The sequence below is a fragment of the Pinus tabuliformis genome, chromosome 3_2 (genome assembly GCF_031772625.1).
Source record: "Pinus tabuliformis cultivar Carrire ecotype Pingquan chromosome 3_2, CPIR1, whole genome shotgun sequence".
In the NCBI taxonomy this organism is placed as follows: domain Eukaryota; kingdom Viridiplantae; phylum Streptophyta; class Pinopsida; order Pinales; family Pinaceae; genus Pinus; species Pinus tabuliformis.
The window spans coordinates 380,127,924-380,140,002 of record NC_142302.1 but is presented as its reverse complement, the minus strand read 5'-3'; the positions used below and the strand labels follow the sequence as shown (position 1 = coordinate 380,140,002).

General features: G+C 43.1%; 1 protein-coding gene and 1 pseudogene across 3 annotated transcripts in view; both read right to left on the bottom strand.

Moving 5' to 3' along the window:
- The window catches only part of LOC149181004 (two pore calcium channel protein 1-like), a 534,602-nt gene that overhangs the window by 306,122 nt on the left and 216,401 nt on the right, over window positions 1–12,079 (bottom strand). The gene's annotated exons all lie outside the window — the stretch shown is intronic.
- On the bottom strand, window positions 3,440–11,013 carry LOC149181006 (polyprenal reductase 2 pseudogene; annotated as a pseudogene).

Below are 12,079 nucleotides of genomic sequence, written 5' to 3'. Positions count from 1 at the left end.
TGATGACATAAACCTACTCCACTGACCTGGCCATCCCCTGCCTTGGAAATCCATCATGGCTGTACTATGAAGAAGAATAAAAATGGGGACATGTAATGTTCCTATGTAGGAATATGAGTGATAATTTAAACAAAAAAAAAGTGCAGCAGCATAAAATTAAAAACATGCATTATACATCCATAAAACACTGTAAATCTGGAACTGCTGAGCCATATATTATAAAATCTGAGAGCATAGATACAATATAAATGAGATGGTGCACCTAGGCTGTTGATTTGGGGTAGCATCGGATGTGCTCTAGCCACGAAATTTGGTGGAGAGGTTGGGGCACATGAAATCTCCAATACCTAGAAAGGGTTTGGGTAGATTCTAAACAGTTCAAGAGATATTAAAATAATTAATATTTCTAATGGAGTCCCTAAGTCTAAACTTGGGGAAAACAAAATATTAATGTGTATTAATATGAAACTGTGTTAGAATGGTCCAAAATACATGGATCAAGCCATATCTAATATTAGCCGTTGATTAGGGACTTAATCTTGGTCGTTGATATGTCAACAGGAAAAGTATAAGAGGAGGCTTGAGGGTCACTTGGAGAACATGCCAGAGTGATCAATCATTCTATTCTCTAGAGTGGGGTTTGCTAAAAGAGATAGAATTAGTGATCAGGAGATGCAGCTGAGGGGTATTTGAGTACAGAGAGACAGAGAGGCAGAGATAGTGCCGGGAGAGCAGCACAGTAGCCAAGGAGAGTGATGCAGAGCCAGCCAGGGCTTATGCAGGGCCACGCAGAGGTAGTCGGGAGCTACGCAAAGCCTCAAAGAGGCCAGTGTTGCTGACGCAGAGGGTCAAAGGGCTGACGCAAGGTATCCCAGGGCTGATGCAGACCCATCCGAGATGACGGAGGGCCAGTGTGAGACAGAGAGGGGCTGACACAGTCCAGAGAGAGGCTAACGCTAGGGTTTCTGGGGCAGATTTGTGCAGAGTAACTGCCGGAAGGATTATCTAGGGTTTCAGCCATAAGATTTGTCAGAAACTGAGAGGTATTACTACCAAGGAAATTCACTATTGGGTAGGTCAGTTTTAGGCCTCGGCACCCAGATTGTACTCTGATATTGTTTAATAAGAAAACCCTCAGATAGTTGCACCAGTTTTCCCACATTGGGTTTTTCCGGGGACATTAGTCCAAAAATAATGGTGTCATATGGTGTGTTTGTTTCTATTTCTTTTAGTTGTTGATCTGTAATATGTTGAGCATGCACTAGTGTTTATTTTCAGTATTTACATTGGAAATAACTTGTTAAGAAAAATAACAAGTAGGTAGGAATAAATCAGATAAAGTGCATGAAGGGTTTCTAACTAAGTAAACTTAAAAACTTCAACATGGTATCAAAGCGTGATTGCAGATCACAGGAAGACTAAGGACATCAGCCAAGCGGAGCAATAGCAACAGAAAACAGTTACCCTAGGTGACAGAAGTTGTTTCTAGTAGAGCAGCAACAAGGGAAGGGTGACGCAGTGCCTGCGTCATCAAGGGTGAGACGAGAAGAGGCAGCACAAAAGCTAAAGAGGCAAAGGGAGCCTCACCCAGAGCCACACAATAGCTGAGAAGGCTAACGCAGTTGGCTGAGCAGGACGGATTGCTGGTGTCGGGATTGCGCAGAGCCTAGGAGCTCTCACCTTCAGGTTGCTGGGGTTTAGAAGGTTGTGGGAATATTGCAGAGTGGAGCTAGTGAGGTATTGTAGTCAAAACAGTACCTGACAGAGCAAGGCCAGAGGAGTTGTTACCGAGGGTTTCTAGCCAAGGAACCCGAATCAGTGGTGCGGTTGCATAAGACAATCAGAGTAGGGAGCATCTCGACAGTGGCAGAAGGATTTCCAGGAGGGAAATCTGTTGGGCACCTAATCCTCAATGGGTTAGTGTGGAAGCCGAATAGACAAAAGGAGTCCAAGAGACCTTGGGATGTGAAACCCAACGGTCAAACCATGTACTATAAATGTATATCTCTTGTTAATAAAAATGTATTCTCATGTTTTATCTTTCATATTCCTTTGTTGCCCATGTGTGTTTAACATGGTATCAGAGTAGACGTATTCCTGCCCTGCATAATTAATTTGAGCCATTTGCTTTATGTCCTTTATGTGCAGATCATTTCTGCCATCAATTCTGCATTTCATGAATATCTTCTTAGCGAAATTTTAGCTGCAACTTGTCATTTCTCCAGCACCATTTTTATTCACCTGCATATAAATGCACTGCTCCTCCTTTGCTCTGACATATAATACACTGCTGGTACGCTACCCATAACGCTGTTGGTATCTGCTCTTCTCTAACCGTTTTTTATAATCACCTGCATGTAACGCTGCGCTGCCCTGACACTGTTTCATATAATCCGCTGTTCATTACTATTCTTGTATTGTCCTCTGCGTTGCTCACCTCTGCCATATGACTGTGTTTAATACGTTTTTATACTGGTTTCAAAGCATTTGTCAGAATAGAGGTAACGTCTCTGTGGGAAGTTTTAATCTTCAAGGTATCCATACAGAGAAATCCCACACAACTCAGGTTTGGTAATATGAAGCGTTTCTTTGAGCAGAACATTACGTTTTCTCTGGTTCCTACGTTGTCCATGACCTCACTGTAGCAAAGCAGAATCAACAAGTTGTCTCTACACCCTCCTATGGTTGCTCCTTCCTTTGTGTTCCTTATGGCTTCTAGTTGCATCTCCTGAAGAATAGCTCCTCTTCTCATCTGTTCTTTCTTGATCTGCTCCTCGCAAAATTGTTGTTTCGACCCCACCTTTCAAGGACAAATAAAATATCCGTGGGTGCCTCGTAAATGTTTTTGGAAATGCATTTGGGAATCTGAAGTCTTCAAAGAATTTCCCCAAGATTGGAACTGCCATCCTCTTAAGCACACAAAGTAAAAGGATTTCATGTATAACCGCCACAGTACGCTTCTCCATTTCCGCCGAAGCTGGATCTAGATGTCTGGCATCTAAATAAGGTGATATGTGTTTGATTTGTATTACCGCCGAAAGGAAATATCCAAGGAGCTGTATGAATTCTGTCTAGACCAAGGCTATGCAGATCGCAATCTAATTGCAAAATGGAGAAAGTCGGGTTTGTGGTTTGAACCCGCGACCTCCCAAGTTGTAAATTTAATTCTTTAAATCGTTTGTGGCTATGATGAGCGTGGAGTAAAAGAGAATTGAACTAGCCGGCATTACATTCGAATGAAGGCACTACAAGCTACCAGAGATCGAATTTCGTGGTGGAGGTTAATCTGAGAAATGGAGGGTTGGCTCCCAGTGCTGTTCAGAGTAATTAATATAGTACATTGCAGGGTCGCAATGGACAAAGCTTTACTTCCTTCTTTATGAAATACAGTCATAATTGATTTATCGTCTATTTTAATTGTATTTCCAGGAATGATGGCTTAATTCTCTTTGCATGGAGGACGAGGGTAGGTATCAAATTTATGAAGACACCGAGAACGAGGGTAGCTATCAAATTTATGAAGATACCATTTGTGCATCTCAGAAGTGAGGTTGGCAACCACATATCCAAAAAGAAGCCACACTGTGAGATCAGAAGCTCCAGTAGCAATTAAAATCCCTGTGTAGATGACAATCTCAGCCAAATAGTGGGGGCAAGATACAATCTTGAACCAATCGCCATATGGAATAGCATATTCATTTGTCTCTTCTTGATTTCCAGTTCGTAAAGATCCCAGTATCTTATGGCACCAGAGTTGATGAATCCATCCCCACATGAAGACAAATGCACCAGTCCATTGCCACCATCCCAGTTTCAAAAGAGAATTTCCATACTCTAAAAATTTCAACTCTATGTCAGCTATACGAGCTCTTTGTCTTAATACAGAAAGAACTACTTGGGTGATAATATAAGAGGACACCTCTGGGACACGCAAACTGCACATTGATAAGGGTGCTGCTAGGTAGAAAAAGAATCCACAGAGATACCCTAAAACGTGCATCTGGGCAGAAGAACTATAATTGAACACATACACGGTCTCATACAGGCATCTCAGAACTTGTGCCTCCATCAACAACAGCACGAACACGGTCTTCCATGCTTGCTGACTGTGCTTTACCAGAGTGTAAAAGGGTTTTGCAAACGATAGTGAGTCTGAAGTTCCTGCCAACTGACTGGTATCAGAAGTTTGTGGTTGCTACACTTGTTATTAGTATTATTTATGCTTGCTTGGTCTAAGTTGATATTAAATTAATATTTTGAACTTCTTCCACAAGTATTTGTCCCAGCATATTATGTATTTACATGAGCCAACAACAAGGAATGCACCTACAGCATTTGATACACAAACTGTTTGTTAAAATACTACAGTGGACCAAACCATACAAACTCAGGACTCTTTGTGGTTTTCTCTTAGTTATTCCGGTTGGGTTTCTTACAATGGACTATTGTTTTCTTTGAAGAAAGTGGCAAGATCAGAGAATATTGATTTGTACCCTAGTCAAAGTATTTATATATGAGCATTCAAGCACTGTCCATGACATGGTGCTATAGTTGTTGAAGTTTTGATAGCCATCATTTCTGCTTTGAAAGTGAAGGAGTATTTGAAGGATCCAAGCAAGTTTGCAGTTGTTGCTGCTCCAGTTGTGGCATTGTATTTAAAACTCATTATAGTTTCTGTCTACATATATATGCATTGATTCCTTCAGATTCTCTTGATTCGACTGTTGCATAAGAGTTTGGGCTGTATAAAGGCTGTGATTGTTTCGACAAATAAAAGTAATCTTTTGTAGAGAAAAGTTTAGCTGCTAGTCATGAGTAAACTCTTATTCTTATATGGATTGTAATTGGTGCTTGTTCGTTGCACACTGATCATTTGCTGCACATTTATAAAGGATATTGCTATGTACTATGAGTGGGTATTACTTTTCTGCATTGAGTAGTAGTTGTGATCAATTTTAAGGTGTAATTCTGACATTGAAAAAAAAATGGCCAGAACCAATGAAGTATTAGAGTTCCTAAAAACTCTCATATTGTCTACTACTCATGATACATTAAAGTTAGCAAAGTTTCTCTCACAGACATTTAGGTCTGTCTACAAAATGCACAATAGAAAATTGATTTTTTGCAGCTCAAAACTCAGCTACAGCAAGAAGAATTAAAACAGAGGAGTCATTTTGAACCTGTTTCTGTTCAGAAGATTGAAATAGACTCCCATAAAGCAGCGGTTGTACATGCAGATGCAAAAACTCAGTCTGCACTTCCCAAGCCCATCATCAGACCTTGGGAACAACTTGTCCACAACAAGCACAGAACTGGTCTTGGATATGACAAGGACTTGTCCTTTCATATTCCAGACTACTCAAAGCCTATTCAGTTTCAGAGTGTTGGATTCCTTCATGACAGTTCACCTCCAGTTGTTCCAGATTCTGCCCCTCTTCCACAACAACAACAACAACAACAACAGATTGTGAAATGCCAACACTGTGACCGAGTTGGCCATCTGAAAGATCATTGTTTTGATCTTCATCCATGTAAGCACTGTCATAAAACCAATCATTCTTCAAACAGATGCTTCAGAAACAAGTCTCTTGCAAGAACAAAGATTCATCTAGGATGGATCGCTTCTTGGCAATGGGCATCAACAGCCAAGAAGATATTTCAGTCACATGTCAGAACTTGTTCAAGAGTATTGAACAATCTTGCAGTTGAGTTTTCTCCATCATCTCACCTTGTATCTGACAGGGGGGGAAATGATGGTCATCTACAAGCTTCAAAGCCACATCAAGCAAGCCTGAGCCACAACCTGTCACACTAGTTTCAGAGTTGTAGCTAGAGACAAAGATGCCCCTGAGCATGCCTTCACTTGGTAATCTAGGACACTTCCTCTAGTAGAAGACTTCAGCTTCTTGCCAGTTTCGGAAGAATTCCAGGAATAGAGTTGGGGACACTTCCTCTAGCAGAAGACTTCATCTTCTTGCCAGATTTGGAAGAGTTCCAAGAATTGCATTAAGCATTCCAGAGTTGTTGGTCATCCTTAAACCATCACAGGTTGAGACTTCCCTTTTCAGGTTGAAGTTCTCCCTTTTATGTGGGGTGAGACCTCCCTTTATTGGTTGAAGGTTTCCCTCTTCAAAACATCAGGAGCACTTCCTCTAGCAGAAGACCTGAGCTTCATGCCAGACTTGGAAGAGTTATGGGAACTGCACTAAGCGTTCCAGTGTTGGTGGTCATCCTTAAACCACCGCCCTTTATACCAACATTTCAGAGAGCACATTCAACCTAGTGCTGCCATGCATTTTTGCACATTTTGTATTACAGCTCTCTTCTTGGACTCATACATAACCCTTCGGATTAAGGGGGGAATGTTGGACACCTAATCCTCAATGGGTTAGTGTGGAAGATGAATAGACAAAAGGAGTCCAAGAGACCTTAGGATGTGAAACCAACGATCAAACCATGTACTATAAATGTATATCTCTTGTTAATAAAAATGTATTCTCATGTTTTATCTTTCATATTCCTTTGTTGCCCATGTGTGTTTAACAAAATCAGGACTCAGAGAGAGTCCAGAAGAGAACTTCCAGACGGGAAGTAGAGACTCAGAAGAGTCGAATAGAGAACTTCCAGGAGGGAAGTAGAGGAGCATCATGGCACTACACGAAGTAAGAGACAAAGATAGACTAGATGGAGTATCGAACTTCGCAGTCTGGAAGACCAGGATCTTGTCCGTACTTGACAGGAATCGTGTCAAGAACTTGGCCTTGAAGGTAATAGCTATCCCAGTCGAAACCAATGATAATGACAAGTATGAGCATTATCCTTGACGGGGTCAAGGATCATGTAGTACCACACATAGCCGAGAAGGAAACAACATTTGAGATGTGGGAGACTCTCAAGAAGCTGTACCATCATACTTCTGTGCAGAGAAGAATGCTGCTTGAGAATCAATTGAGGTCATGTCAGATGAAGAAGGGAGAATCGATTGACACCTTCCTCGGAGGACTGAATGAGATCCAAGATCAGTGGACTGCTATAGAGGCGACATCGGATTAGGAGCTGATGGTGAGGACAACCCTGAATGTTGTTTCAGAAGACTGGGAGGTATTTGTCCAAAGTGTACTAGGCAGAGGGACTCTCCCACCTTGGGACGAGATGTGGGCAGCTCTTCGCCAAGAAGAGATCAGACGGAAGTCGAAGACGGGTAGCAGCAACAAGGGGATCAAAGTCAAGAAGGAGGAGGAAGATGTGGCCCTAGCATCTAAGGGAAAGCAGGAGAAGCAGAAGAAGAAAGATCTCTCCAAGATCAAGTGCTTCCACTATGGGGAGCTGGGTCATTATGCGACCCAGTTTCCGAGGAAGAAGAGCACGGGAGAGTCTTTTGAGACTAAGGCAATGCCAGCACGAGCAAAGAAGGAAGTTTTGACAGACGATGACTGTGCCATGAGTGCACACGGACCACTTCAGAAGAAGAGGGGAGACATCGAGCTGTAGTCAGGTGGACTACAGGCAATGAGGGGCAGGATCCTCGAGGTACCCAGCCTCTTGGATTAGACCTTGCTACGGGAGCCCCAAAGAGGAGTAGCAGGACTGGCTGAGTCGGGTAGAGATGGATGCAGATGAAGCGGCAGAGAGAGCTACAGTGCAGGAGTCCCGAGACAACGCGAGGCTAGCAGGCTACAGCAATGCAAGAGACACAAGAGTGTTGCACCAGTGCAGGATGGCACAGAGAGGTGTGCAATGGCGTGAGATGCAGGGAGTTGTTGCAGCAGCGCAGAGGTCAGAGAGGGAGCACTTGTCAGCGGCAGAGGGAGCTTCAACATCAGTGGGAGTCTCTAGCCCAACAAAGAGGTCAAAGTTGGGAGATCAGTTACTTCTCAGTAATTGAGTTGCAGTGCAGCAGTGGGCAACACGATGTAACATGATGAGAGGAGGTGCAGTGCGGATGTAGTGCTGGGAGAAAGGACCAGCAGCAGCACAGATGCAGAGGGAGCTGTCGTACAGATGCAGCAGTGGCAGTGGCAGAACCATGGGTAGTAGTACAGGATACAGCAGTGTAGAGGATGGTGGGCAGCAGGCCTAGCATCAACACAGGGACTGATGTCGGATGATCAGAGTAATACTCAATGAGGAGTATTGCTAGAGCACAGTCCTTGCTAAGAGGGAGTGTTGATTTGGGGTAGCATCGAATGTGCTCTAGCCATGAAATTTGGTGGAGAGGTTGGGGCACATGAGATCTCCAATACCCAGAAAGGGTTTGGGCAGATTCTAAACAGTTCAGGAGATATTAAAATAATTAATATTTTTAATGGAGTCCCTAAGTCTAAACTTAAGGAAAATAAAAAATTAATGTGTATTAATATGAAACTGTGTTAGAATGGTCCAAAATACATGGATCAAGCCAGATCTAATATTAGTTGTTGATTAGGGACTTAATCTCGGTCGTTGATATGTCAACGGGAAAAGTATAAGAGGAGGCTTGAGGGTCACTTGGAGAACACACCAGAGTGATCAGTCATTCTATTCTCTAGAGTGGGGTTTGCTAAGAGAGATAGAATTAGTGATCAGGAAATGCAACTGAGGGGCATTTGAGTACAGAGAGACAGAGAGGCAGAGATAGTGCCGGGAGAGCAGCGCAGTAGCCAAGGAGAGTGATGTAAAGCCAGCCAGGGCTCACGCAATGATACGCAGAGGCAGCCAGGAGCTACGCAGAGCCTCAGAGAGGCCAGTGTTGTTGACACAGAGGGCCAGAGGGCTGACGCAGGGCATCCCAGGGCTGACACAAACCCATCCGAGGTGACGCAGGGCCAACATGAGACAGAGAGGGGCTAACACAGTCCAGAGAGAGGCTAACGCTAGGATTTCTAGGGCAGATTTGTGCTGAGTAACTGCCCGAAGGATTATCTGGGGTTTCAGCCAGAAGATTTGTCAAAAACTGAGAGGTATTACTACCAAGGAAATTCTCTATTGGGTAGGTCAGTTTCGGCACCCAGATTGTACTTTGATATTGCTTAATAAGAAAACCCTCAGATAGCTGCACCGGTTTTCCCACATTGGGTTTTTCCGAGGACATTGGTCCAAAGATAATGGTGTCATATGGTGTGTTTGTTTCTGTTTCTTTTAGTTGCTGATCTGTAATATATTGAGCATGCACTAGTGTTTATTTTCAGTATTTACATTGTAAACTTGTTAAGAAAAATAACAAGTAGGTAGGAATAAATCAGATAAAGTGCATGAAGGGTTTCTAACTAAGTAAACTTAGAAACTTCAACATGGGCTTGTCCCAAGGACAAGCTAGACCAAACCCAGGTGATGGAATAGCTAAGTTGAAGGCTGCCTAGTTGTTGCACCACTCTGCACTGCGTTGTCCCAGTAAAACTGTTGTCCTGCTGAACTTCGATCTGCTGGAACGTGCCCAAAAGCCGCCCAAAAAATTATATCCTTTCAGCATCGAACTCCTTGGATAAAACCCAGAAAAACCCAGAAGGGAATTTCTCTAATTTTGAATTTGGATTTTCGGCCTCCTTGGAGCCTCTCCCCAACTGCTACCGCCAAATTCAACTTGCAGGAAACCGCATGTAAATCCCTCTGAAAACACCCCTAGAACGTTGGGTCCACCTGTGATAACTAACTCCTTGCTCCCCGGATACTGCTCTCCCAAGCACCATGAGTTTGCTGCCAGAGGCCTCTGCGCAATCCCTAGAAGATCGTACTGTTGTAACCCCTAACTGGCTGGCTACAAAACTCAGCTAAATTGTCCTCAACCAACAACATTTCCAGCTCCCGGAACTCCCAACAAGCTATGGACCTCTTGGCTGGCTCAATCTCCTTCTGCATGTTTCTGGCTACCCAGAAAGTACGCAGTCTCCTCCTCTGCGTGGCTGGATGAAGTGTATGGCTATTCTGGAAACCTTTGAAATCTCTGTGGAACATCCTCCCTAGGGCGGGCACAGATAGTCCGCCGAAGTAGAGGTTGAATCTCCCTTGTGGAAGATCCATGGCTAAACAACCGGTAGACTCACTAAGCAGCAGAGCATACAAAGATGAGTTTGTTTGTAAAATGATCAAGATGACAACAAAATGAGAGCTGATCCCTCTTTATAACTCCTTGGGCCCCCTTAGCCTCATGTGGGCCCCTCCATCCACCCATTTGATTTTTCCTCCAAGCATATCGAATGGCTAATTTGGACTCCTATGTGGGTGGCCCGCACATTCCGCTAGCGGCTAAATAAAGTCGATTTGGCCCCTAAGTCCCTAAGTCGAAAGTGTGGGGCCCTCTTCCTTAGTAAAAAATGTGCAAAATTGTGTAGCAACACCCTGTTACTAATGTGTTCGAGAAGGGACATGACAGTCATCCCCTCCCAAATGTTGCTTGCCCTCATGCAACCTCAACATTGGGTGCTCCAAAATATGCTCACCCTCCCAGGTGGCATCCTCATCTGGTAAGTTCTTCCAATGCACCAAACATCGCTTGCCCTCAAGCAATGCCTAAACAAAAACCCTCTCTGACTGTGGACCCCCACTATCAATGCAAACTTCACCAAGGTCCCAAATTTGCTTGCAGAATGTTTTCAAACATAAGTAGTGTATTGCCCTGGTCCCATTAAATTATGCCCAATTGTAGCTCCCTGCTATGCTACAAAACAATTCACCATAATTGAGACCTTTCACACAGGTTCCTGAATCCCAAGGCCATATTTGGAAACTGGCCATCCCATATGCATTGCTCATTGGATCTTCAAGGCAGGCCCCCAATATAGCAATGCAATTTTGTGTTTTTATATCTATACCCTCAAATGTTACAGGCTGACCTGAGATTCCAATTGCCTTCTCTTGTATTGGTGGAATGTCAGTGACCCCACTGTTGTAATGTACCCTTGTCGGAAGATAGACAATAGTAATTGGCTCGGGGGGCTTGGCTTTTGCATCAAACTCATTGATCTCTGATTTCCAAGTGTTCTCATCATACAACAAACATATTAGATAACCATCATCCTCTTCATCGTGATATTTCATTACTTGAATTGGTGGTGGTAGTCGCCATACCAAGTATGTATATGTTCAACAAAAACCTGAGAATAGACTGCCAAGGATACACTCATGGTAACCCCATCAACATGTAAATTAGAGTTGTTTTCCCCAACAGCTGTAATGCCTCTAGTTATCATTCCAGAGTAACTGCTATCTTCAATCTCAAGACAGTACATGTCCTTCCCATGTGTGACAACAATTCCAACTGGTATGGAGTCCTTGTTAATTCTTCCATTTTCCTGTTTATGGTTAATTTGGAAAGTTGGAGCAGCATAACATAGTGAAGCCAATCTCCCTTTGGAGAGACCTTTGTCTTCTAGTTGTTCACACACACGAATACACACAGCATTCAAAGCTGCACCAAATCTAGCATCCTTAAACTCACAATTTGCTAACTTTTCATTGTAGTTAGGAAATAGATTGCTTGTGAGGTGCCCAATGAAATTTGTTTCAACTTGGCCATTTAAAAAGGTACATTGACCAGCAAGGCCTTGGAGGGATTTAACATTAGCTGGTACACCAACAATCTGAAACTTTGACAGGCGGTCCTCCAATTTAACCCATGCTGCTGCTCGGTTTCCTTCCCAGGCTGATAGTTTAGTTATCATTGGATCATAAGGTACACTGACTGTATCCCTTTCTTTAATTCCTGTCTCAATTCTAACCTTGGTCGATAAGGGTGAAGGGCAGTATTGATTTAGAGATCTAGCTTCTAGTAGGAAGCTTTTAGGAACATTCTCATCATAAATGCATGCCACCAAGGTATGGCCTGATTAAGGAATTGGAGACTGATTCAATGGCAAGGTTTCTTCATTTGCAACTTGGATTTTCCGGCCTACAAGATATGCATTATAATGGCCTACCGCCATAGGCTCAAGATCACAACATGGCCTAAGTAACTGAGTATGCTTGACAACTTCTTTCAAGAAACTAGACTTGGTAATGCTTTCTTCCTTCAAGTAATCATGCAGAAATGTATTTGATAGTAGCCTAGCTGTAACATTCTTGATAGATTTATCAGGCTCTTCATTGCTATGTTTTATATGGATTC